The sequence below is a fragment of the Cavia porcellus genome, unplaced genomic scaffold (assembly GCF_034190915.1).
Source record: "Cavia porcellus strain 051 isolate PalLab524CR breed Dunkin Hartley unplaced genomic scaffold, mCavPor4.1 scaffold_8, whole genome shotgun sequence".
In the NCBI taxonomy this organism is placed as follows: Eukaryota; Metazoa; Chordata; class Mammalia; order Rodentia; family Caviidae; genus Cavia; species Cavia porcellus.
In genome coordinates, this window is record NW_026947491.1 from 79,566,308 (window position 1) to 79,591,318 (window position 25,011).

General features: G+C 36.7%; 1 long non-coding RNA gene across 2 annotated transcripts; it reads right to left on the minus strand.

Moving 5' to 3' along the window:
• Positions 1 to 2,751: 2,751 nt before the first annotated feature.
• On the minus strand, positions 2,752 to 24,685 carry LOC134477370 (uncharacterized). 2 transcript variants are annotated; one of them, XR_010049399.1, is made up of 3 exons: positions 24,191 to 24,685; positions 5,207 to 5,325; positions 2,752 to 4,579 (listed from the first exon to the last, which is right to left on the minus strand). It is a non-coding gene; the product is annotated as an uncharacterized LOC134477370 (long non-coding RNA). The 2 variants fall into 2 exon arrangements; XR_010049398.1 differs by lacking the exon at positions 24,191 to 24,685 and adding an exon at positions 13,544 to 14,264.
• Positions 24,686 to 25,011: the final 326 nt, after the last annotated feature.

The following is a 25,011-nucleotide window of genomic DNA, read 5'->3' on the forward strand; positions in this document are numbered from 1 at the left end:
AAGAATAAACAATTACAAAACAGACAAAATTGAATGAAAAAGTAAGTACAAGAGTGTCCTAGATTTGATTTATTCATTTTTTATTTTAAAGAGGGAAAAAACACAGACAAAAACAAAAAGCAAAAGAGACAAACAAACAACAGCAACCAAAAGCCAAAACAATAACAAGATAGCCTTTCAAAATAAAATGATAGAAACTTAACAATGGTTGTTATATTGCATGTTGTTATCTTCAACAGAGTTGCTTAGATTACCAGATATCGACATGCAAAATTGATCTAATCTTATAAATATTAACTGTTCTTTTCCAAGAACTAATAGAGTTAATAGTATAATCATCTTAGCTATCTTATGTATGTATATCCAAATTGGTATCTTTTTTCTTTTCCCTTCTTTCTTTTCTCCTTTTCCCTGTCCTAGTTCTAGATTTGATTTTGAAAACATAAAAGATAAATACTCCAAGTCACAATCTCCATTAATGTCAATAAGACAGGAAGGAGGAAGGGTGGGGTAAAAGGGGAAAAAGAGGAAGAGGGTGAAAAAGCTAAATTTATTTTTTTAAAAAAGAAAAAAACATAAAAAGAGCTCCTCCAGAACAACATGAATATTCAGATTAAATGGTTAAATCAAGTTCCTGGGATACTGCAAATGAAAAACACAAGCTTAAAGAATCTTTAGAACACAAAACAGAAAAAAACAAAACAACAAAAAAGGACCCGGAAAGTTTTGAGAGAGAGAACTGTTAAATAAAAAAAGGAAGTGAGACTGGTATCACATTTCACATGAGCAGTTCTGAATCTATAGTCTTCATGTTGTTATCCTGAGATTTGCTAGGATCTTTCCTAGTGATTTTAATTTAAATTTTAATGAAAATTTTTAATTAAAATTTTCCTAGCAATTTTAATTTAAATTTTAATAAAAATTTTCCTAAAATTGTTATAAGTGACTTTTAATCATTCATTTATATACTGAGAACACTGAAAAGTTAAATGTAAATAGATTTAAAAGCAAACAGTTAATAAGACTTACTTTCAAAGAAAAGTCTTCAATGGTTAAAAAAAAGCATTTTAAGCTCATAATTCTACACCTAGTCAAATTAGTAAATCTAAGGTAAAATAAACCATTTCAGATATGAAAAAATATTCAGAATGTTTACTTCCCACACATCCTGTCTCTTAGGAACTTAATTAAAGATGTTTTCCCAGGAAAAAAAAAAAGGGAGGAAGCCAACAAAAGAAATGTTTAAACCATTAAATGGAGTGGCGGGAGATATATCAGAAAATAGTACATAGATGAAGACTTCAGGGTTCAAAAGAACAGCCAGTCCAGAGGAAAGCACCCAAGAAATTTAAGAAATTCTTGAAGTTGATGCTTCTAATTGAGAACAACCATGACCCTAAGGAAGGGACATGATATAAATTAAAGACAAGGAATTAGAAACTCTAAGAAATATTTTAAATTAAGAATAAAATTAGTGTAACATTTGGTATGCTCTGTGTACTTTTAATATTATAAAAACATAAATATCATTTATTTGTTTACAAATTTTAGACACAGTCTATTCCCTGAAAGTCATGTGATAGCCCTGTAGGCTACACCCAACAAAAAATGCTTTATTTCATCTATTGCGTGTGCATGTGCATTTCTATTAATTAAATGAGTTTTCAATATTTTGTAACTCAGCAGATTTTATATAAAATTCTGAATTACCATGCATGACCATTCATTGTGGTGTCAACTTGAATGGGTTAACAAAAGCCTAGCAGATTAGCAAAGCAGAGTTCTGGGTGTGTCTGCAAATGATTGACATGTAGGACAACAAACCCGAGCATGCCTGGATGAAATACAAAGAGAAACAAGAAGTGCTCCCATTTTTGAAACACACCTGTCTTCACTGTTGCCAGTGGACGCTGGTCTGTCATTTCATCAGACTGCCTACGTGAACTCCCAATGGTCACTCTCCAATGAGCTTCCAGCCCTTAAACCTCAGACTATACTGTGGCTTTTATCTTCTTGGTTCAGCAGTTACTGGATCCTGCTTTGTTGCATAATTATACATATACAGTATTTTCCATGGATTGCATTTCTCTAGAGAACTCTAACTAATGCACCAGGCTTCTCTATGGACATTCTGCAGCATAGAGTCCACAGCACATGTGCTGGCCAGTTTAACTCAAGCCTGTTTGACCTCAATCACATTTGAAGTTTCAACATCTTCTGTGTGTAAAGCACAAGGGATTTAATTATGTTCTGAATAACAGAGAAACATTGCCTATATTTCTTGACAATATCATAAATCACCTTGATAATATAAAAATTGCTAATGAGGGAAGATAGGACTTGAAGAGTAGAGTACTAATACCTTCATCTTTCCTATTTAGAAAGAACAAGGTATGAATACTTGGATAGATTATTTTAAGTTATAAAAGTCCTAAGTAGAGGAATTAAAATAATAATATGATTATATTCAGATGGCATAGAGAAATGGGCCTTTTCTAAATCCTAGCAAGTCAAAGCAGATTGTCCAAGGGTGCTTTGAAAAGCCAAAAACTAGCCAGGTGAGCATTTTTATCACTGATATGGTACTAATCCCTATAAATAACTTTAAATAGGACAATTTAAAGAGTTTAAAATTCCTTGTATGGATGAGACTATTTGTATATGGTGAGATGTGCTGAGAGTGTAGCTTTTACTTGTAAACTGTCTTTTCTCTTACCACACAGTTGGAGTCAAAAATAAGTATGTCATAAGTTTTGGATAATCAAATGATTAACATTTATTTGGTTTTTAAATATTTGAACTCTACATTGAATAATGACAATGGTTGAAACACATATTAAAGCACAGTGGATAAAGAAGAACAATTAGAAATTTTAGAAGAAAATATTATATGACAGTACAGTGCAATTGTACAGGTTTGATGCAAGAATCAAAATACAAATCAACTGCTGTAGTCAGGGGTTGTACACAAAGAACAATTCAGATCACGACATGGAGTTTATAATATTTTTATAATGGTTACCAGAAGTTAACACAGGAGAATGCAGAAAATCTATCCGTAACACCAACGACATAGATTATTTAGTCAAGAGTCTAAACCCCACGGCAATGTCCCACATGAGTCCAGATAAAAACCCAGAGCTCAGGACAACGCCTCCAACGAGTCCAGCTGGAAGTCCAGAGCCCACAAGAAGGACTCAAACCAGTCTCTTTTTTACGGATTCGTGCCGGGAAGACCCAAGGGTCAGCGGTGGAAGCCAGAAAGTCTATGCCAGCAGGATGAAGGAGCTGTGCTAGTGGGATGAGTGTTCTACACTGGAGCCCAGAAGTCACACTCACAACAAAGAGCAGGGCTGTCCTGAAAGGCACCACAGTTGTCCTCAGCGACACAGAGGCCCCAAGCTCCTCTGACGACAAACACAGTCAGGTACGTGCCAGGAAGCAGCGTGACGAGTTCATCCTGGAGACCAGGCAGCACATGTCTTCCCTTCCGGAGCCAGGAAGCAATGCTTGATGTGAAGACCAAAGCTTCTCCAGGAGAACCAACAGCACAGACAGCAACTCGTAGGAGAAGCCACAATGTCTCCTTAACGCCTCAATCCCTCTCAACACCTCTCTTCTTCTCCACCTATTTATCCTGGCAACCCTCCTCAGGTGGAGCATCTTCTCTCAATGCATGCTGATGTAATCCAGCTGGCGTTAAGTTGACCACCAGTTCTCAAACCATAACATCAACATAACAAAAAAACACCAGCATACATGAAGCAATTTTAAAATGCAACTACATTATTTCAGCTTTAACCAAACCAGGACAATTTTATCCACCACAACTACATGTTCTAAAACATTTTCAAACATTGGAATCCTGAACTAATTCCCCTACTGTGTACTATGTGAGCAGTGACAGAACCAACAGCTGACGAAATCAGAGACAGAGAATTTCTTTGGAGATAAATTTCCTAATGTGCAGCAGCACTCTGTAAGGTAATGTATGTGGTTCTCCCCCTACCATTAGACTAGGATGTTTATTTTGTTAAATAAGTATACGGACACCCTTCCATTTCTATGGGTTCTGCATCCATGGATTCAACCCTACCATTAGACTAGGATGTTTATTTTGTTAAATAAGTATACGGTCACCCTTCCATTTCTATGGGTTCTGCGTCCATGGATTCAACCAATCACAGAGCAAATCTATTCACAAAAAATAGTTCTCTTGTTGTTGTTCCCCAAAGCAATCCATTGTAACAACTCTTTGTATCATATTGGATACTATGGCAATCTAGAGATGATTTAAAGCATATAGAAGGATGCATGGTTATATGCTGATACTATTGCATTTACACACAAAAAAAATTGAATATCTGATGATTTTAGGGTCCCCTGGGGGGACTCGGAACAAACAGCCCCCCATACTTCAGGAATATTAAGGAGTAGTTGTCTTCCTATATGTGAAACTTCTTTATAGGAACTGAAATGGATCTTTAAGTTTTGCTCCAAAGTTTTATTAAAAATTTTAACTGTTGTTCAATATAAAATGTCCTTCTTCCATCTTACAATGTGAATTAGGCTGAGAAACCTGTGGAAAAAATGTGGAGCCTGGTCAGTTTTTTTCTTCCTCATTTGCGACAGTTAGTCCTCATCATTAAATTGATTGGATTAAGAGGTTCACAGAAAGGTGGTTGGATTGTGAGAGTTGAGTGCTGAGATCATCTGTGGATTACTTTGTGACAAATTCAGTAGCTGAATGAGCTCTTGAGGAAGGAGGCCTCACTGAAGGAAGCAGGTGACTAAACACGTGCTTTGAACATCACATCTGTTCTCTGGTGCTATTCATTTCTCTCTCCCTTCTGACTGCTCTGAGGAGAATGCCTTCTCTGTGCTACCCCATGAATGTTCAGCCTTGCCTCACCCCATAGCAACAGAGCTGGCCAACTATGGGCTGAGTGCTCTGAAACCCTGGCCCATAATAAACCTTTGCTTCTTCAAAAATGATTTTGTCTGGTATTTGGTCCCAGCAATGAAAAGCTGTCTGATGCATCACTCAACCCTCTCCTCAATTCTTTAGTATCAGACTTAGCACAGGATTTAGGGACAAGGTCATTGTCATACGTGGCTAGTGACTCTTGCCTGGAGAATTCAAAGAACAAAAGATAGCAAAAATAGTCTTTTTGATGATAGAGCACAGAAAAAGCAGTATTTTTACCAATACTAGGGCCAGAGTATGAATTTCTCAGAATAGTGCAGCAGGTCCTGAAAGGGGGACTCTGACCATGAGTGTCCTGGAATGGACTCATCTAGGCCATCCACTCAGCAGAGAGTGACCTGGAAAAAAAAAAAAAAAACTGAGGTTCTGAGGGCAATCAAAGCAGGAAGTTAAAAAGACTTTGCTCACGTCAAAAGAAATGGAATCAAGTGCCCCAAATACCTATTTTTATGGAGGCTGCTATGATTCCCAAGTTAGAGATTATAAAACCAAAGAAGAGAAGGTAAGTAACTTTTCCAGGGATGAATGGCTCTAGAATATTCATAACTTGAAAACAAGGACTTTGGCTCCAAAGTCTTGGCTTTCAGTTATTCCTCTAATGGACTCAACTGAAAAGCAGACAAGTGTTTGTCAACCACACAAAGGCCCTGATGTGAAGTTACAATCATACCAGACACTAATGCACTTTTTGTGCATTCTATTTATTTTCTATATATTTTCTATACAATATAATCATAGCTAGGATAATTGGTAGACCAGTGGTAGGAACCTATGGCACACATGTTATAGCAGGCCATTTCTATCACTGAAAGCTCTTAAAGGTTTGCCAGCACAGATCTAGAGAATTAAAGTGATACAACTGTCCAGTCATGCCCAGCTAAAGCCCAAGCAATTGTCAAACATGAGCAAGCTCAACAGAGATACTATAAATCAAATTATCCAAGTTAAATAAATGACCATAGGCTTATTATTTCAATTAATGCTTATCATTTCAAGCTAACAAGATTTTAATAGTTTACAATGTGTGACTGATGTACCCTTAAGTCAAAAACTTTCTACAGTCACCAAAGAAATCAGCAAGAACTCAGCTCATGAGTGGTATAAAGATGTCCAGAAGGTGAACCAGGAGGTGCCATGGGAATCCAAGATGCACCTAAATAGATGAAACAGGATCTACCTGGTGCCCAAGAAACATAATGTACAGTAGTTCCAAGAAAGGAAGTAGTGAGCTCTATCATAGATTACAGACTAGGGGTAGAAACTAAGTGATTCACCTGTGCTTTCATCCAGAATTAGCAGAAATTCAGTTAAATAATTGGTCTCCAGCTCAATACCTATATGTAAAATTTTAATATTTTAAGTACCAAATGATCTGGCAAGATATGCCTTGTGATGCTCTTGGAAGGTTAAGTTAGTACAGGTAGCCTATTTGGAAACTATGAATTAATATACCAAGAACCACAATCATTGTCCTAGAAATTCCAATTCTGAGAATTCATTCTAAACAATCATGTACAGGCATTTTAATTTTTAATCATATGAATGTTCAAACTCTCAAGTGTACACTGATGTAGTTAGACAACGATCGAAGAACACTTCGTTGTCAGACAAAGAACATTCTCATTCTCAATGGACACATATTAACTTTGTTTAATATTGTGTCATCTTTTAGTCACTAGCCCACTTCAAATGAATGGATGGAAATCCAATTCCCCTTGCCCAGCTTCCCAGTTTCTTACCTTATCCTTAAGCCACTCTTAAAAACCATATATCCACAATCCTAACTCTATTCTGGTGGCCTCTTCGGAAGCCAAGGCCATGAGGACCCTTGCCTCAAGCTCCATCTTGAAAGAAAAGAAGTGTAGCTTTGTTATGGTCCCTGTAGAAACAGACTAAGCCTTCATTGTTACCAAAAAGTCCAAGCAGATGGCATAATTATTAAAATATTTCTTTCCCATTGCAGATAAGAACAAAGAGATACGAAACATATATACTAGGTTATAGCAATATTTTCCATGGGAAAAATTGGTGAATAATCCAATTCCTTGTCCATAGGAGAATTTTAAATTCATTCTAAGTAACTCTTTACCCACCAGGTTTATACATTGTTCATTCCTTCTCAATATTCTTTAGCAAGATCTTCAGAAATTCATCACCCATGGTCATCTCCCAATGGTTTCTCATTCCCCATTTCTATATTTTATTTTTATCATCATTCTAATTACCTTTAAAAGATATTTTTAAGAATTTTTCTGTAGTTAGCATTGTCTTCTTCCATGAGGATGTAGCCTTCACAAGGTCAAAGATTTTTATCTATTTTGTGTCTGACAGAATCCAATATATTTTTAGCATAACCTGGCATAGAAGTACTTGAAAAATATTTTGTAATAAGTTAATGAATATTTTCCAGGTATTCAACTTATAAAAACATATAGTTCTCTGGAAAAAGAATCTGTATAATTACTTAACCAGAAGAGCACAGATACAATTTCAGCAGTGTTGAACTATTTCATACATGAAGCAAAGACAAAAGAATTTAATTTACTGAGGCAGAATAATTATGAATAATACTTTTCTTAATTTTGAATAACTTTAAGGCCTTTGAAATGTTGTTCATGAATTTTTGATCATTCATTCTAATCTTGTTCATATGTATTAAGTAACATGAAAGGACATTTTGGCTTAAAAAAAGAAACTAGTAGATAATACTATCAATTTAAAACTTTGAAATGCTCCCAGACTAAAATAGATGCAAAGCTTAAACTTATGGCCTTAATTAATGCATAAGAAATTGTAGTGAAAATTAATATATATTTTAAAAGGTAAATCTTAAAGTCTGAGGAGTAATTAGGTAAAGAGAGAAAACAGAAACATCATCTTGTTTAAGGACCTTACGCGTTTTCCATAGCGTGCAATCATTAGCCACAGATGTTTCTCCCCAGATGACCTTGTCATGACAATGAGGAGGATGATACAACTACATTATTCCTTATGACATTCAGCTTGAGGCTGCCTCAATTGTGAAAAATCATCTTATTGCTCTGTTACGTATTTATATATCTGTTTTCCTTACAGAACCTTATATAAGCTCCATGCGGACAGAATATATATTCATAAATATATTGAATTAAAAGATTTAATAATTTGTGTTTGAAATTAAAACAGTTGAAATGTTAAAATTTTGTAGAAAATCTACTTTTCAGCTATAAAAAAATAAAACGTTTATTTACATTGCATGATACTCTCAAACATGAAGCACAAAACTTTGATGTAGTTCACAACAAAGAACTATAAAATAGGGGAGTTATAGTCAAAATTTTTAAAGCCAAAGAATTTAGCATGTTTTCAGATGACATGATACTCTACACAGAAGACCCCCAAAACTCTACCAAAAGGCATACAGTTTTAATCTCCAAATTCAGTAGTGTAGCAGGATACAAAATCAACACTCAAAAATTAATAGTATTCCTGTATACAAGCAATAAATTCACTGAGAGAGAAATTAGAGAAACCACAGCATTCACAATACCAGAAAATGGAAAGATATCTTTTGTCCATAGGAAAAATCAGCACAGTGAAAATGGCCATATTCCCAAAACTGCTATACAGAGTTGATGCACTCTCAATTAAAATGATATTAGTATACCTAACAGACATAGCGAAAACATTTCTAAAATTCATTTGGACCCAGAAGAGACATAGAATGCCAAAAGCAGTTCTGGGCAACAAAAGCAAGTCAGGGGGTATCACAACCCAGACCTGAAATTTTACTGCAAAGCTACTGTAATGAAAATCAACACAGTATTGTTAAAAGAAAAACATGTCTGAGGATCAGCAAAACTGAACAGGATACAGACATAATCCCAAACACCCTTGGCCACCTTATCTTTGACAGAAGAGCCAAACATGTTCACTGGAAGAAAGATACTCTCTTTAATAAATGATGTTGGAAGCACTGGCTTTCCACATGTCAAAGACTAAAACTAGACCCATATGTCTAAATGGATCAAAAATCTAAAAATTAAAACAGAAACACTACACCTACTGGAAGGGAAAATAGGTAGAAATCTCGAATACATAGATATAGTCAGAGACTTCATGAACAAAACCCAGACTGCAAGGGAAATATTACAAAGAATCAACAAATGGAATATCGCCTTATTAAAAAGCTTTTGCACAACAAAAGAAATCACCAACAGAGTGAAAGATAACCCACAGGTTGGGAAAAATTTATAGCCAGTTGTCCCTCAGACAAAGAACTAATATATACAAAATATAAGGTATTGAAAAATTCAGGCCCCCAAGTTCAAAGACCCTGTCCAAAAACAAAGAAATACAAATGGCAAATAAATGCATGAAAAAATGTTCATCATTGGTCGTTCAAGAGATGCAAATTAAAACAACACTGAGATTCCATCTCACCTCAAAAAATCAACAAATAGCAAAGGCTGGCAGGGCTTTGTGGAAAAAAGAACTCTTCTCCACTGTTGGTGGGAATGTAGACTGGTGCAACCATTGTGGAAATCAGTGTGGAGATTCCTTTTAAAACTAGGACTAGTGCCAAGGACATAGCTCAGTGGCTCAGCACCTACCTGGCAAGAATGAGGTCGTGAATATGATTCCTGGTACTAAAAAAAATTTTTTTAAACAAAGATGAGAGGTCCCATTTGACCCAGCTATTTCCCCTTCAGGGTTTTTTCCCAGAAGAACTGAAAACATCATACCACAGCAATATATGTGCACCCATGTTTTAGCAGCACAGTTTGTAATAGCTAAATCTTGGAAACAACCCAAATGTCCATCAACTGAGGAATGGATAAAAAAAGATGTAGGATGTTTTAATATATATATATATATAATAGAGTACTATTCAGCCACAAAGAAGGATAAACATGAGACTTTACATTTAGAAGATTATACATTTATACACAAGATAGGTAAGATAGTTATCCAGCTAGTTTGTCTTAGTTCATTGAAAAGGAAGCTTTGAAGTAATATTGTTTGGACAAGATTTCAATAACCACTACAAAGATAACAATCTGCAATATATTAATTATCATTACTCTCCTACTAGCTTGTTTCGAAGCTCTATTTTATCATTATTTGTATTTTTGTCTCTTTAAAATAAAAAAAATTTAGTATGAATGTATAATCCAAACAAAGGAAGTTACAGGAGAGAATCTCACCTCGACAAACCAAAAATTACACCATTTTTGCAAGAGTTGAACTTCAAATTTCATGCTGATGCTTTTCAGAAGCCAAAGCAAAAAAGGGAAACATGATCATGTAGAACTTTTACTTTTGTTAGTCCCAATATCAACTAACTGAAAGAAGCAAATTACCATATTTCTATACCTTAGCTATAGAGGAATACAGAGTCATCATATGATATGCTCTGTGGCATCCCCAGAACATAATACAGTAAGACACATTTACAGGTATTTGTCAGTCCCTTCTGCAATGAAAACCCGGAATCATACAGCAGAGGCCATGCATGGCAATTCATACTAAGACAATCTTGCCCAAGGATATAGTCTTCTAGTCCCTAAGTCAGAGATAAGCAAACTTCAGACTCCAGGGCAAGTCTAGTACATTTACTATGCTTGTAAATAAAGTTGTGTTAGAGACAAACCATGGACCTTCAGTTACTTAGTGACTATGGCTCCTGTGTCTCATGCTGCATAATAGTATTTGCAATATTAAATACTAAAATATTTACCATTCAATGCTTTCAGAAAAGGTTTGTTGATTTCTGCTTTAAACTGAATCTTTATTATTATTACTTTTGTTCATATAGCTTTTGATAAAAGTTGAGTAGCAAACAGTTTATTGACTTGAGTAGGATTTGTTAATTAGGCAAAATCGTATAGAATTTTCAACTTTTGAAGTCTCGTGAGCTGTAAAAATTCAATTTCCTACAGTTCATTCTGTCTATCACTTGTATTATAAAAATTAAATACCCAAATAAATCCTTTACTTGGGTGGGAGGTGACATAGACATACAACAGACATGATATAGTGTTAAGCAAAACCATAATATTTCTGAAGAAGGAATTTTAATCTCCCTACAACATAAAGCCAGACCTAAATGTTACCCTTTCCTACTATCCCACATAACAGAAAGAAAAAATGCCAGCCATCCTCATAAAAACCCAATTTAAAGACAAACTATCCATTAACATTAGTTTTTTATGCTTATAGTAAATGATATAGCTGCACAAAAGAATCAGTCATGATTCCATAGAATTGGCCCTGTCCTGAAGATAAAATGGGCCTTTACTGTGTCCTTCCTTCATTAATTAATCATACATAAGATTGTTTATGAGACATTGAATAAAAATGTGGATAAATCAGCCTGTCTACTGGAAACATAGCAAGTGGAAACATCAGCAGATGCCTCACATCAATTAAATTGTCAATAATGCATGTTTACTTCAGGATAGATTCAGATCCTTCTTACATGTGTAATCAATATATTATTAATTCCCTACTATGTGCATATTGTGCTAGGGATTATAAAAATATATATGGCTCAGGTCTTCTAGGGCAAATAACTTTAAACCTAACTGGTGAAAGACATATTAAAAAGCTCACAAAGCATGTCCTAATAAAATGCTAAATAAATAAAACATTCAATTATTTAAACTTTACATACTATGTTAAATTCACTCTCCATGAAATTCAAACAGGAAAAAGGTCGAGAAGCCCAGATTCCAGGCCTGACTGTGTCATTTCTTAGCAAGAATGTAAATTATTTTATTTAATGATGTGAAGTTTGTTTATTTTTCTGAATTGCATGCTCTTCAGTGCTTGAGAAGCCTAAAATAATGATCCCACAGCCACTAACAACCAGTGTTCTTCTGAGTGCTGGGTTTCAGTGGAAGAGCTTTTAGAGCACTGTTTCAATTGCTGTTGGCCTCCATCTGCATTTTTAAAGTTTTTTTTTAATATTTTAAATATCTTAATATTTAAAACTTCTCCAAAGAGATCTGGGATAGATGCTGACACACTGGGCACCACCGGCGCATTAACTCATGTTTCTAATTTGACTCCTTTTTAAATGAGTCTCAGAATAAAGAATTCTGTAAGAATACTCTGAGATTCCAAAGGACTAGCTAATTAGGCTTTTTTTTAACATTGTGTAAATACACATAAAAACACTAAGATAAATTAGGTGCTAAGGATTGTGTGAAATTACAAGTTTCAATGTAGCTCTGATTTCAACATTTGTTCAGTTTTGTTTTTTGTTACTGGGGAGTGAATGTAGGACCTTCACCCTCAGCTACATCCAAAACTCAAGCCCTTTTACTTCTTTTTTTTTTTTTTTTTTTAATTTCACTTTGAGACAAAGTTTCCCTAAATTTCTCAGGCTGTGCTCAAATTTGCAGTTTTTCTGCCTCCGCCTCCCAGGGTTTGTTCTGGGATTACAGGTAAGTGCTACCTGCTCAAGTTTTTGAATTAATCAAAACGCACCACTGGTTTCATTTATTGGCTATATAATAAATTAATTTACTTAATTTTAACTCATAAAGTTATTTTTACTAAGAAAATTCCCTCTGCTTTTATATTGTAGAGTATCACTGAATATTTTATTGAAGGAATTTATTTCTGCTAAAAATTTTAAAGTGCACTAGAAAATGTGATCTGAAAAGCATTTTACAAATCTAATAGCTTATGTTCCCTTGAGAAAGGCTCTGCTTTAAAACAAAAACACAAAACTAGCTCATGTCATGAGATTTCATAGTACGTGAGTTCCTCGTATGCGCACCATACCTGAAGCAACTCTCAGACAGTGCTTAGTAGTTAGCTTAGTAGTTAAGAGTGTTTCTCTCCCCACTCGGTTTGCACAACACCTGCAATTCGATCAGGATGTTTAGGGCGGGTCTGTACTTCCCTGATGACATTTCAGTTCTGGGCAAATGCCAACCTGTGAAAGATTCTCATCTCGAGTCTGTTTCCCTTCTTGCAACATCGGCTGTACAGTTGCCAAAACATCAGCCTACAGAGGGAACATCTCCTTTTACTCACTCCCAACCACTCCTTGACTCAATTAATCAACACTTAGTCCTACAAACAAAGCCAGCATGTTTTCCCCTTCATATTCACAATCCACCTGAAACAATCTTCACCAACCACAGGGGTCCCTCTTAAAAATGTTCGTTATATCCTAAATACTGAGCTACTCTCTACAGTTTTTCTTTGTTTTTGTTGTTGCTCCTGTCGAAGAGGACTTTGTAAGATTTAGACTGCCAAAGTATTCATTATCTAAAGAGATCTCGGCGCCTTAACATAATCCTGCACAGGAATAAGAAAGTCATGTTTACTGCTGCCCACCGTAGTGTTTTTAACTATTAATCTCAATAGATGTTCACCTTACGTGTCATCAAGGAAATGCAAAATTGAAACAACAGGGAAACACCGTACCACTGCACACCTCTACAGTTACAAAATCCGAAACACTGACAACAGCAAATGGCGCTGAGCATGTGGAACACGAGGGCTCATTGAGAAGGCAATGGTATAGCTTCTAGAGAAGACAATTCGGCCAATTCTTACCAAACTTCTTGTGACATGATCCAGCAGTCCTACTTATGTCCACACAGCAACCTGTGCGTGGCTGTTTGGCATCCAGTCATAACTGTCAAAATGTGAATACAAGATCAGTGTCCTTCAGCAGATGAAGGAAATTCTCATACATCTGGAATTTGAAATTGTATTCAATGCTAAAATGAAATTAGCTATGAAACCATGAAAATAGGGGCTGGGGATTTAGCTCAGCGGCATAAACACCTGCCTTGCAAGCAGGAGGTCGTGAGTTGGATCCCCGGTACCGATAAAAAAATGAAAAAGACAAAAAAAAAAAAAGTCAGAAAATAATGGAGGAAACTTCAATGTATATTACCAAGTAGAAGAAACTACAGTTATAATTTCCAACCTGATGACATTCTAGAAAAGGCAAAGGGTATAAATAGTAAATAAGTAAATAAATAAATAAATGTGAATGTCAGAAGTTAAGCAGGAACAAGGGAGAAATAAATAGAGCCCAAAATTGCATAGCAATGAGAATTTTCTGTATAATACGATCATGACTCATTCCTCTCATATGCATTTTTCCAAACGCATGTATAACAAATCTAACAACATAAACTAAAGGTTTTGTGTGATTATATCAATATGAGCTCATCAATCACAACAAATGTACCACTCCACTGGTAGACATAGATACTGGAGGAAGTTGTATATATTGAAGTAGGAAAGCAGAACAGATGAGAAATCTCTGTACCTTTCTCTCCATTTTGCTGGGAATATAACACTTCTCTTTTTAAAAATCTTTAAGTCAAAACTTTTAACTTCCTCAGTACATACCAAGAACAGCCCTAATGTTCTCACATGGTGTTTCCTGATTTTGATCCACGCTGGGAACCAATTTCCTAGCAAATAAAAATGCTAGAAAGATAGTTTTGACCACCAAGCAGTGGCTTAGTATGTTCAAAGGACAAATCTAAAGAAGCAATCCCGTTTATAATGGACATAGTCGCCTAAGAAAGAAATCTATGGGAAAGGAAGCTGTATTTATCTACACCTGGGTCTGAATTCTGTTAGAAAGACTTTTTCCTCCCTCGTCATTACATTTTTACTGTCAGAGACAATTTATGATTGCTTAGATTGCTCAAAGGAGTTAAATATTTATACTTTCTTGGAACTCTTAAAATCAAGAGGAAATAGTATTTTTTTTAAAAAAAAGAGGAAACTGCATCTGGTAGAAGTGGTCTGCTGGAATGATCAGTGGGCTGAGGACACTGTAGTGGATGATGTTATCAGATTTGGTGAATTATTTAGTCTTGGGCTTGTGAGTGGGTAGAAATAGTAAATGGCTAAATTCTGCCACATTCACTTTTTACTGAGGTTAAGACAGTATGAATTTAAAAAAAAAACCTACCCCAGCTCTGTTCTGCATGCACAGGTTCACTGCGTAGATAATACACACATAGAAGCATGTTTATCTTTAAATATCTGGAATATAATAATGAACGAGATAAACAAATCATAAAACCAATGAATGAAGTGAAAATCTCCACTGTGGCCTCCAGTACTCTGTCCATGCTTACAACTCCTTCTCCTTAGCTTTCTGCTCATGCCTCAGTTCCCCAGTGAACCTAGTGTCCTACTTGTTTGTGACTTTCCATCTGCCATCCCTTTTCTGGGAATTCTCTCCTAGTTCTTCATAGGGAACGTTTTAAATTTAAATCCATTTTTAACTGATACATAACAGCCTAAAATCATACATATTTATGAGGTGCCGTGTGATGTTTTGATACCGGCAAACATTATGCAATGCTTAAATTGAGGTAAACATATCTCTTTCCTTAAACATTTATCTTTTCTTTATGGTGGAAACACTCAAAGTCTTTTCCTCCAGCTTTTTGAAATACACAGTACATAATTGTTTTCTGTAGTCACCCCCTGTATGCCAGCACATTAGAAGCCCTTCCTCCTGTCTGAATGTCACTGACAGCCATCGCTCAGTCTTTCCCCATTCTTCCCTCCACCTGTCCACTCTCCTCCTGTGACAGGAGCTCTTTATTCCACGTAGTAACATATGAGAGTAGTGACTTCGAAAAGCAGAGGCTCATGAGCCTGGACTCCAGGAATCAATGTAGAAAAGTGATTAGAATATAGTCAAGTGCTCAGTTGTTATGGATCATGATTGCTGTCACTGACTTGTTCATCTTCTGTCTCCAAATTAGATATTACCTCCCCCAAAAAAGAAGACATCCCCAAATGCTGAGTGGAGCATTTCTTCTGCCACTTTTCCTTCTCCAATTTTTTCACTCGCTATTTGTCCTTGTAGCTCCCTTCCTGCAAGTGAAGTCTGCCTTAATAACAGCCTGTTGTAGGGAAGATACATTGTAGGACAGATTTTATTTTTAATAGGCAAAAAAGTTTCTCTAGTTTCCACAGGTTAGAAAATACATATATGTTACGTGGTGATGGTGACAAAAGTTTGTACTTATTTTTAAAGAATGACAGCACGCATGGGTTGAGAGCACAGAAGTTTATTATTTATAGGAAAAGAGACCAGAATAAGGGAACAGATGATTCTGTAGAACACGAAGCCTTTTTCTGAGCAAGTCAATGGAATAAAATCTCTGGAGACAGTGGCTAGAAAGGAGCTAAGAAGATTTTCCATGTTTTCAAAACTAAGACAATTCTACTAATTTATATTAAATTTGTATGAGAAAAAAAGGATTGAAAAGAAGGAAGTCTTGAGAATAACATTCTAATCTCCTCAGAGACCAAAACTCTTATCCCTTCTAGAAAATTATGAAATTTTCACTTTATAAAAATCACTGCCCAAAAAATGTATTGGCTGAAAACATAAATACATTCCAGAAATTTTAGGTCAACTCTTGTACAATTTGTGTAGTGAGTAATTCAAGATAGCATTTAGTTCCTGATTTATGAAAATTTTCCTTCCTAGAGGCAAAAATCTGGAAGGCCAAGTCCCTTAGGGTCCATATTAGAAAAGTTCTGGTGTAGAATTGATGATTACTTTGACCATTCCTCCCCTCAAAATGAGCATCCTGATATTCTGACATTGTTTCTTCATGTTCCTTTATCGGTTTATTTCTTTGCTCTTCCCCGTCTTCAGATCAAATGAAAAGAGAAGATAAATTGCCAGTGTAAGGTAGATATGAATCGAAACATTTTGGAACAATCAGTTCTTTCCTCTTCTTCCAATATGCATTCTCCAACCTAAAATTACCCCATTAGAGATGGTAAGAATCCAGATCTCTAAGTTTCTCTGACAGTGATCTCTTCACTGGATACTTCACCAGCATTTCTCACCATTCCAGCTCCAATCCAACTTTCTCACTTCACAATCATTTTACAAACAAGAAACTTAAAGCCAAGAAAGAATGAACAACTGATCAGGTTAATTCCAGATCAGTAAAGGAAATGATAGCACAATTCATGACCAATAAATTTCTTGACTCATAGATGAAGCAAGAAACAAATTGCTTCATTACATGCCTGAAATAGCTATTAGCTCTCAAATTTGTTCTTATAAGGGCTCTTGCCTGGCTCTTGTGTAACCTTTTGGAATGAAAGAAAGGGAAAGTTATGTCCTGTGAGGGTGGGTGGGAGGCCATCAAGATGGAGGGGGATGGGTGGGGTGCACAGAGAGCTAACCATGGCAGCTCGCTGCAGCAGCTGTGAAGCAGCAGTGGACCCTTGGGCCAACAGGTCTGACTCAGACCAGGAAACAGTCAACATCATCAACTTTGTCTTTGCAAAGGGAAGGTTTTGCTACCAGTGAAAACGCAGGCACTTGTCACACAAGTGAAATATATATATATGTATATATATATATATATATGTATATATATATATATATATATATATATATATAGAAAGAGAGAGAGAGAGAGAGAATATATATATATGGCATATACAGACATATACATATGGTTTATATATGGGTGTTTACATATATATGGTTTATTCAACATTTGCCACATATAACACCTCTCCTAAGAGTTCTGAATACATTTTCCCACTTAATTCTTATAAAAACCCTAGAATAAAAAGAACACTAGCTTCATTTTAGAACAGATAAAAAAATGACTTGGAACAATTAACTTCCCTGAGATCACACATTACTACATGAAGAAACCAAGTTTCAAATGAAGTACCCCTGATTCTAAAGCCTTAAGTACAGATAACAAAGCTTCCTGAGTGAATGAAAATTGATTTCCATGAAGAAAAATTATATGCCAGTCTTTTACTACTGCTTTCTTTTTGAGATTGCAGAATGTTTTATTGTTATTGGCTTTCATAAACATGTCTTTGAAGCATGTATAATCAATAGATATGTATTCCTTATATGTGCATAAATGCTCATACTAGCAGGGGCCAGTTATGATTGATAATAATAATAATAGGAACTGATAAATAAGGTAGCCGTAGTAAGTTCTCTGCCCCTACCAACACTCAAACGGCTTCAAAGGATCAGAATTAGTATTAATCAGCTGTAAGATCAGTGTTCAATAAAGAAGCAACTAGAGAAAGAGTCTATCAAAAAGTTCTGGAGTCAACATTCCCTGTCTTATTTTCACTACTGATAATATAGCGTGAAAGTTGGGTTAGTCAGCTTTCTGTTACTGTAATAATACACTTCAGATGATCTGCTGAAAAAGGGGGAAGGATTTATTTTGACCCATGGTTCTCAACAGTGCAGTTCATGACTGACTGGCTCTGTTGCCTGTGGCAGGAGGATATGGTGGAGACAGCCTTCCTCTCACGGAGAGGGGGAAGTGAAGGGAGAAATGCAAGAAACCACAATTCCACAATTCTCTTCAGGGGCACAGCCACAAAGGATCTCTTGCTAGGCTCCGAATCTTAAAAGGTTCTACCACTTCCCAATAACTCCAATCTGAGGACCATGGCCTTAACCCTCAGGCCTTTGAAAACAATTCCAGATTCAAGCTGTAACAGAAGATAATGGGTGTAGGTTGTACCACTATTGGCCTCAAATAACTGGGTATTATATTTCAGCCCATGTCCCATTCCCACTATCACTGTGTTCTTCCAAATATAACCACCACCTCCGATTCATGACCAGAACCATTAAATAAAAAATTTAATAACAAATGCAATGAATTTCTTTGATCTGCCTTTATTAAATTTATAAAAAACAACAACTTACTTCTGCCATAAATTAGCTCTTTATAAGCTTTATGCCCAGATGTTTCAGAATTAGGTGATATACATCGTCTACTGGTTTTGGGGGGTGAGGTTGGTATTGGGAATTGAACTGCAAACCTTGTGCTTGCCAGTTAGGTGCTGTGCCACTGAGCTATATCCCCATACGTACTATATTTTGTTTTCTATGAAGAGAATAGAAAGAGAAATCACTGCAGATAGCACATCCTTTTCGAACTTCCTTTCAACAGTTACTAAGCAATCAAAAAATACTTGCCCCCTTCCTTTCAGCCAGAGCCACCATCTTCCAGTAATCTGCCAAAATGACAAACACAAAGAGAGAAAACTCAATGTATCTTCTCTTGATTTTTTAAAAACTGTGGGGTTGTTCCTTTCCACATACATGCAAATCTACAAAAAGAGTGACACTGCAGACATCAAGGGAATGGATAGAGTGCCACACGAATGTCACCGTGCAAAACAGGAAGGGTTTACAGAGTTACCCAGCAAGCTGTTGGTATTGTTGTAAACGAGCAAGTTAAGGGCAAGATACTTGCCAAGAGGACTAATGTCCATATTGAGTGTGTTAAAGAGTCGCGATAGCTTCCTGAAACATGTTAAGGAAACTGATCAGAAAAAGAAGGAAGCCAAGAGAAAGATACCTAGGTTCAACTGAAACACCAGCCTGGCCCGCCCAGAGAAGCACACTTTGTGAGAACCAATGGGAAGCCTGAGCTGTTGAAACCCTTTCCCTGTGAATTCATGGCACACACTGCGGGTGCAACTCTGCCTTTCAGAACTTAATTAGCAGCTAAATGTTCCAGGCCTTGCTTAAAAATAAAAAATCATCCTGTGTTACAAGGATGGTTTTCTTAATTGAACAGGTAAATGGTGCCTTTACCTCAGAATCAAATATTGGGAGCAGATTTTCAGTCTACCTCGTTAATTTTGTCAGGTCTTTACAGTGTTTTTCTTGCTAAAAGATATTGCTGGGGTATTGTGTAGGTGTATACCCAAATGGCCAAATATTTGTGAAATATTTATATTAGCTTGAAGAGCCTGTAAATCACCACATGGAAAAGATGAATCAAAATAAAATAGAAGTCCCTTCAGTTAAATAAATGAAAGTCCATTTCGGTTAAACAAATTGTTTAAACCAAAAAAAAAAAAAAACTTTCCCATATACCAAATCCTATTAATATTTTATGTCTACCAAAACATTGCTGCATACCAAGCGCTGCTATGATTTTGAGAATTCAAAGAAATATTTTCAAAAGCCTCTGTCATTCTGTTTAAAATCTAGGTGGAGAAAGAAAACACATCTCATGTCAAGATAAGCAGGATGAGAACAGTATGTGCAAACTTCCGGTGAGTAAACAGGACTACATTAGAAAAGAGAGAGCCAGCGAACCTTTGCCTCAGGTCATTGAACAGTCTTCAGGAAGAAAAACATGAGCTACCAGGATTGGTTGACAGAATAATTACTTATTAACTACTCTTAATAATTACACTATGCTAGGTTTTTTTCCATATGCTTGATACTCTTCCTAAATCTGTTTCCCTTCAACTGCCCCCTAAAACCAGAACTTATCTACAACTTATCTCTTCACTTTCCTGCGTCTCATAAGTTAGCAAGTCCTGATTTTCCTCATCTGTGAACAATTAGTTTTCAATTTCTACTGCTAACGTCCTAGCCACAAGATCACTGCATTTGCCTCCTGCCTGTTCTCAGAAGGCTACTCTTATGTCTTCCTAAATGCTTCCACAGCTAGCAGTCTCCATTCTGTGACTCTTCACAGCACTTAAAATAGCATAGACTGCCATCAGTATTGGGTTTTGCTTCGTAGTCAACCATTCTCTCCTAGAACAAACACCAACCTGTGTGGATCTAGAGCTGAGCAACTAACCAAATATGCCTTGTCTAAAGCATTCTGGTATGTCCTCTCCCTCAGTGCTTACTTGAATGACCTACCTTTGACCATTATAGCTTACATAAATTCTTATTTTAAAAAGTCATCTCATACCCCAATTAAAATAGCAGTCTTCTCCTCACCATTGTATACTTTACAATTACATTGATTCCATGACAGCAGGAATCATGTGTCTTTTATTTAACACTGTCTAGTTCCCCAATAAGCAACAAAGGGAAAAATTACTTGATTTCAACTTTGAAATTCTTTTCCGTGTTTTCTACCTATACTGTCCCACAGTTTTCTGTTATATATCAAAATAAATATCGTACTTTAAATGCTCAAGGACTGGAATATAGTTCAGCAGTACTGTGCCTGCCTGGCAAGCATGAGGTCCTGTGTTTGGTTCCAAATTCAAAAATTAATTAATTAAATAAAAGCTCAATGAGTTTTTCAAGTCTGGAGATTATGCGCATCTTCTTATTAGTAAATGTCACAAGCTCTTGCCCTTTCCTTCTAAGGCCTAAAAATTTTAAGAAACAAAAATCTCATGCTTTATGTACCTCAATAAGTACTTTATTTCACAATTTAGTTTTCTGAATGTCTTTTAAAGTTTTTGTATCCTTTCTGGTTTTATTTCTAAACTTATTCTAAATATACAAAACTGAATCACGAATCAAGAAACATCTGCCTGTTCAAAGTTAATCTCCAAAAGAAGACAAGATAAACCTCCTGGGATCCTCAAATAGGAAGAGACAGAAATGAAAACCTACATTCCTAGGGACATGGAGAGAATGAAACAATAGCAGCTCACCCTTGGAGGTCAGAACCCTTTGCTAGGCAATTCTCCTATCAGATGCGGGCTCTTTCCCCCACAAGCTAACTCTTAACACTGTATCAAAAATGAGTATAACAGTCCCATGGAGAAAAAAACTGGAAAAATCTGTATTCTCTCTAAAAATATACTCAAGCATTATCTTTAAAAATTAATAGAAAATGAAACTTTATACATCTGATGGATAATAAGCCCTCTGTAGAATTACTACTATCAGGATTCTAAAAAAACTAAACCCAAAGAAGGTACCATGGTTTAAATTCAGATTGTCCCCCAAAAATCTCATGTATTCAGAGGCAAAGCTTTTGAAAGGTGATTAAACCATGGAGTGCTATACTATCAATAGGTGATGAGTTCAAGAGATGGGTGTGCTGTTAAGAGATAGGAACCAGTTAGAGACAGGACACAGGGGAGGATGAATTTGAAGAGCATATCTCGCTCCTTGGCTCCTCCCTTCCATCTCCATTTCCTGGTCACCATGAGGAGAGCAGCTTTCCTCCACTGGACCTTTGCACCATGCCCTTTCTGCCTGGGAGGCAGCATCTATGGACTGAAATCTATAAAAGCCATGACCCAAAATAAACCTCTCCTCATTTAAGTTCTTGGTTTTAAATATTGTGTCTCTGTAACTAGAAAATGACTAATACATAGAATAGATAATTTGCTTAGTCTCATGGAGCTTAGGCAATAAGTCATTTGCTTAGTGATAATATGTTACTTATGCACTCTGTCTTCATAACTTCTACTGAGTTAAGGAGTTTTATCAGTATCTTTAGAAAATGCAGTCATCCAACATTGTGTTTGATATTAGAACGAGTAAGTAATTGTTCTTGCCAGTATCAAGATCATGGTCCAATAAAGAAATAAAGTACTTTGTTGGTACAAGAGATTCATTTACTGAGTAAGCAATAGCAGAGCTCCAAAGAAGTATGGTTTTTTTGTGTGAGAACATCTTCTTGGGCAGAGTCACATCAGAATTGTGCAATAACATGTAGATGGTCTCACTGGAAGTATAGGAAATTGACCACATACGCTATTCAGTAATCCCTTCAAAATTATACAGAGAATATTCAAAACCAACAGAACAGAAAAACAGATAAGAAAGAAAGTGATGAGAGTAATTCTCCCTTAGCCTTGAAGAATATATCCAAGATCCTCAGTGGATATCTGAAATTGGGTTGCATTGACTCCTATTTATAATGTTTTTGTGGACTGTGTTAACTAACACTGGGGAAGCTAACCCCTAGGTAAGAGGGCACTGCTATAAATGGAAAGAAGTGCATGGGTGGGTGTCAAGCGTCTGAGTGGAGGAGGGAAGAGTGAATCCTGCAGCCTATGATGGGAGCCATGTTTGAGCAACAGACAGATTTGCTCTACAAAACCTTAGAAAGGTCCAGACACTGGAACCACAAGGTACCTCTCCAAGAGGAAGACTGCAGAATGTTTAGATACTCCCCAACACTTTCCCCCAGACTGTAGTGCCAGCAGACTTCCCTTCCTCACTGCTGGGCAGCTGATAGGAAGTTTAATCCCAAGAAGAGCTAAACCTGAATCCTAAGCATAGCTGAGTGTGGGGCAAGGAGCCATACAAAAATAGGAGAGGCCTGAGTCTCTTTCCCAAGTCCAATCTTATATCCCCTAAGAAGAAAACTACAAAATTATTCTCTGGGGAAATGGAATGATCCAAGAGAAAGACCTGCAGATATTGACACTCAGAGCTCTCATGAGGAAAGAGCTGGGCTAAGTCCATGAAAAATGGCAGCCAGCCGGTGTGTTCCAGCACATGGAGCTTCTAATGGACTTGCTAACGCTCCACTCTTTCCCTACACAGAGACAGGCAAAGACCTCCAAATATCTGAGGAGGTCCTCTCCCAGGAAAGAGAAATCAACGCAAATAGAAAAGAGATATAAAGGAGAGTGGATTGGACAAAGAAGAAACAGATCAATGCAATAAGCAGGAAAAAGTGTCAGAGAAAAAATAAACTTGTATAAATATCTTTAGGAAAATGAGAGATACTATATTTATAAAACAAAACAGAGATTAAAATTTTTAAACATTTTATTTTAAATACAAGGATTTGGTTGTATTCACCCTTTAACTATTTTTAGGTATCTTCAATATCCCTTACTACGTTATTTTTAAAAAGAAAAACTTCACTAGTAGAAAACCCTCATCACTAGTAGAAACCTTCATCACTAGTAGAAAAAAAAAGAATAATAAAAGTTAAAAAATAGAAAAGGAAAAAAGAAATTAAAATCTGAGCAACAATAGTCCCCAGAACACAGAATAGCACTCTAGAGAGTCTGCAAGGGGCAGGGAGGCAAACTGTTTTTAGTTATGGAGGGTAAAGGGGTGGAGGGGAGACAGGAAGAGCGGGAGGGTGAAAAAGTGACTGGAATGCACCATGTGTATGTCCCCATTCCCCCAAACAACTGTAGTTATTATGTAGCGCAAATGTACTAACAGAACATAAATTTAAGAAAATAATACAGATCTCGCCTGCGTACAGGACCATTTTCCCTCAGTGCCTCCCACTGCTCCGTACTCATCTCACTGACCTCTAATCATAGGCTATGCCTCCAGGGGCAGTCCTCGGATCTCTTCTCTTTACAGTCTACACACTTCCTGTAGGCTACTTACCTTGCCCAGACTTACGGACATATGGATCCCCTTTATGGTTGGCTTCCACATGTACAATGGCACATGCTTTGCCTGAGTGAGCAGATGTACGTGTCAAGCTGCCAGTTTACCTTTCCCGTTGGGTATTTTATGAGCATCTCATATTTTCCAGTGCCCTCTTCTAAACTGATGATTTCACATCCCCAATCTTCTTCTCAGCCTCCAAAGTAAAAAAACGTCTGCTCTTGGACTTCTTCCAGATATTGGCTTCTTTCTTTCTCTTTTTCTTAGTGGTCTTACTGAAAATTGAACTCAAGGTGTTCACATGGATCTTTTTTATTTCTTATTTTGAGACAGGCTTGCACTTAGCTGCTAAATTGTCCAGCTTGAGCTCAAATTTGCGATCCTCCTCCCTCTTCGAGTGCTGGGATGAGAGGCGTGCACCACAGCACTCAGTTTGGCATCATCGTTTTTTAGGACTAAGGCAAAACTTGAATGCCATCCATATTGTCCTTTTATTTTACAACCTGGGTATTACCTATCCACAAAGCATGGCACATCCATCCCCAAGGCATATGAAGAATTCATCCACATTCCCCAATCCTTGCTGCCACCACCTGACACAATCCACATTCCTTCCCTTGCTTGAGCAGCCTCCTAAAGGGTGCCCTTGCTTCTCCCTTTACCCTTCTTCAGACTTTGCCAGCGCACCAGCCAAAGCGATCCCACTAAGACAAAAGTCAGATCGTGTTTCTGCCCGCTCAGAACCCTCCAGTTCTCCTTTGCTACACTTAGGCCTGGCCACCATCTAAGTCCCACTTGCCTTTAACCTCAAACGCTCAACTCTTGCATTGCTTCCTGCACTGGAGTCACGCCAGTTTCTTCTCTGCTTTTTAAATGCATCTGTGCCTTGAACTTGATATTTCTCCTGCCTGAAATCCTCATTTCTTAC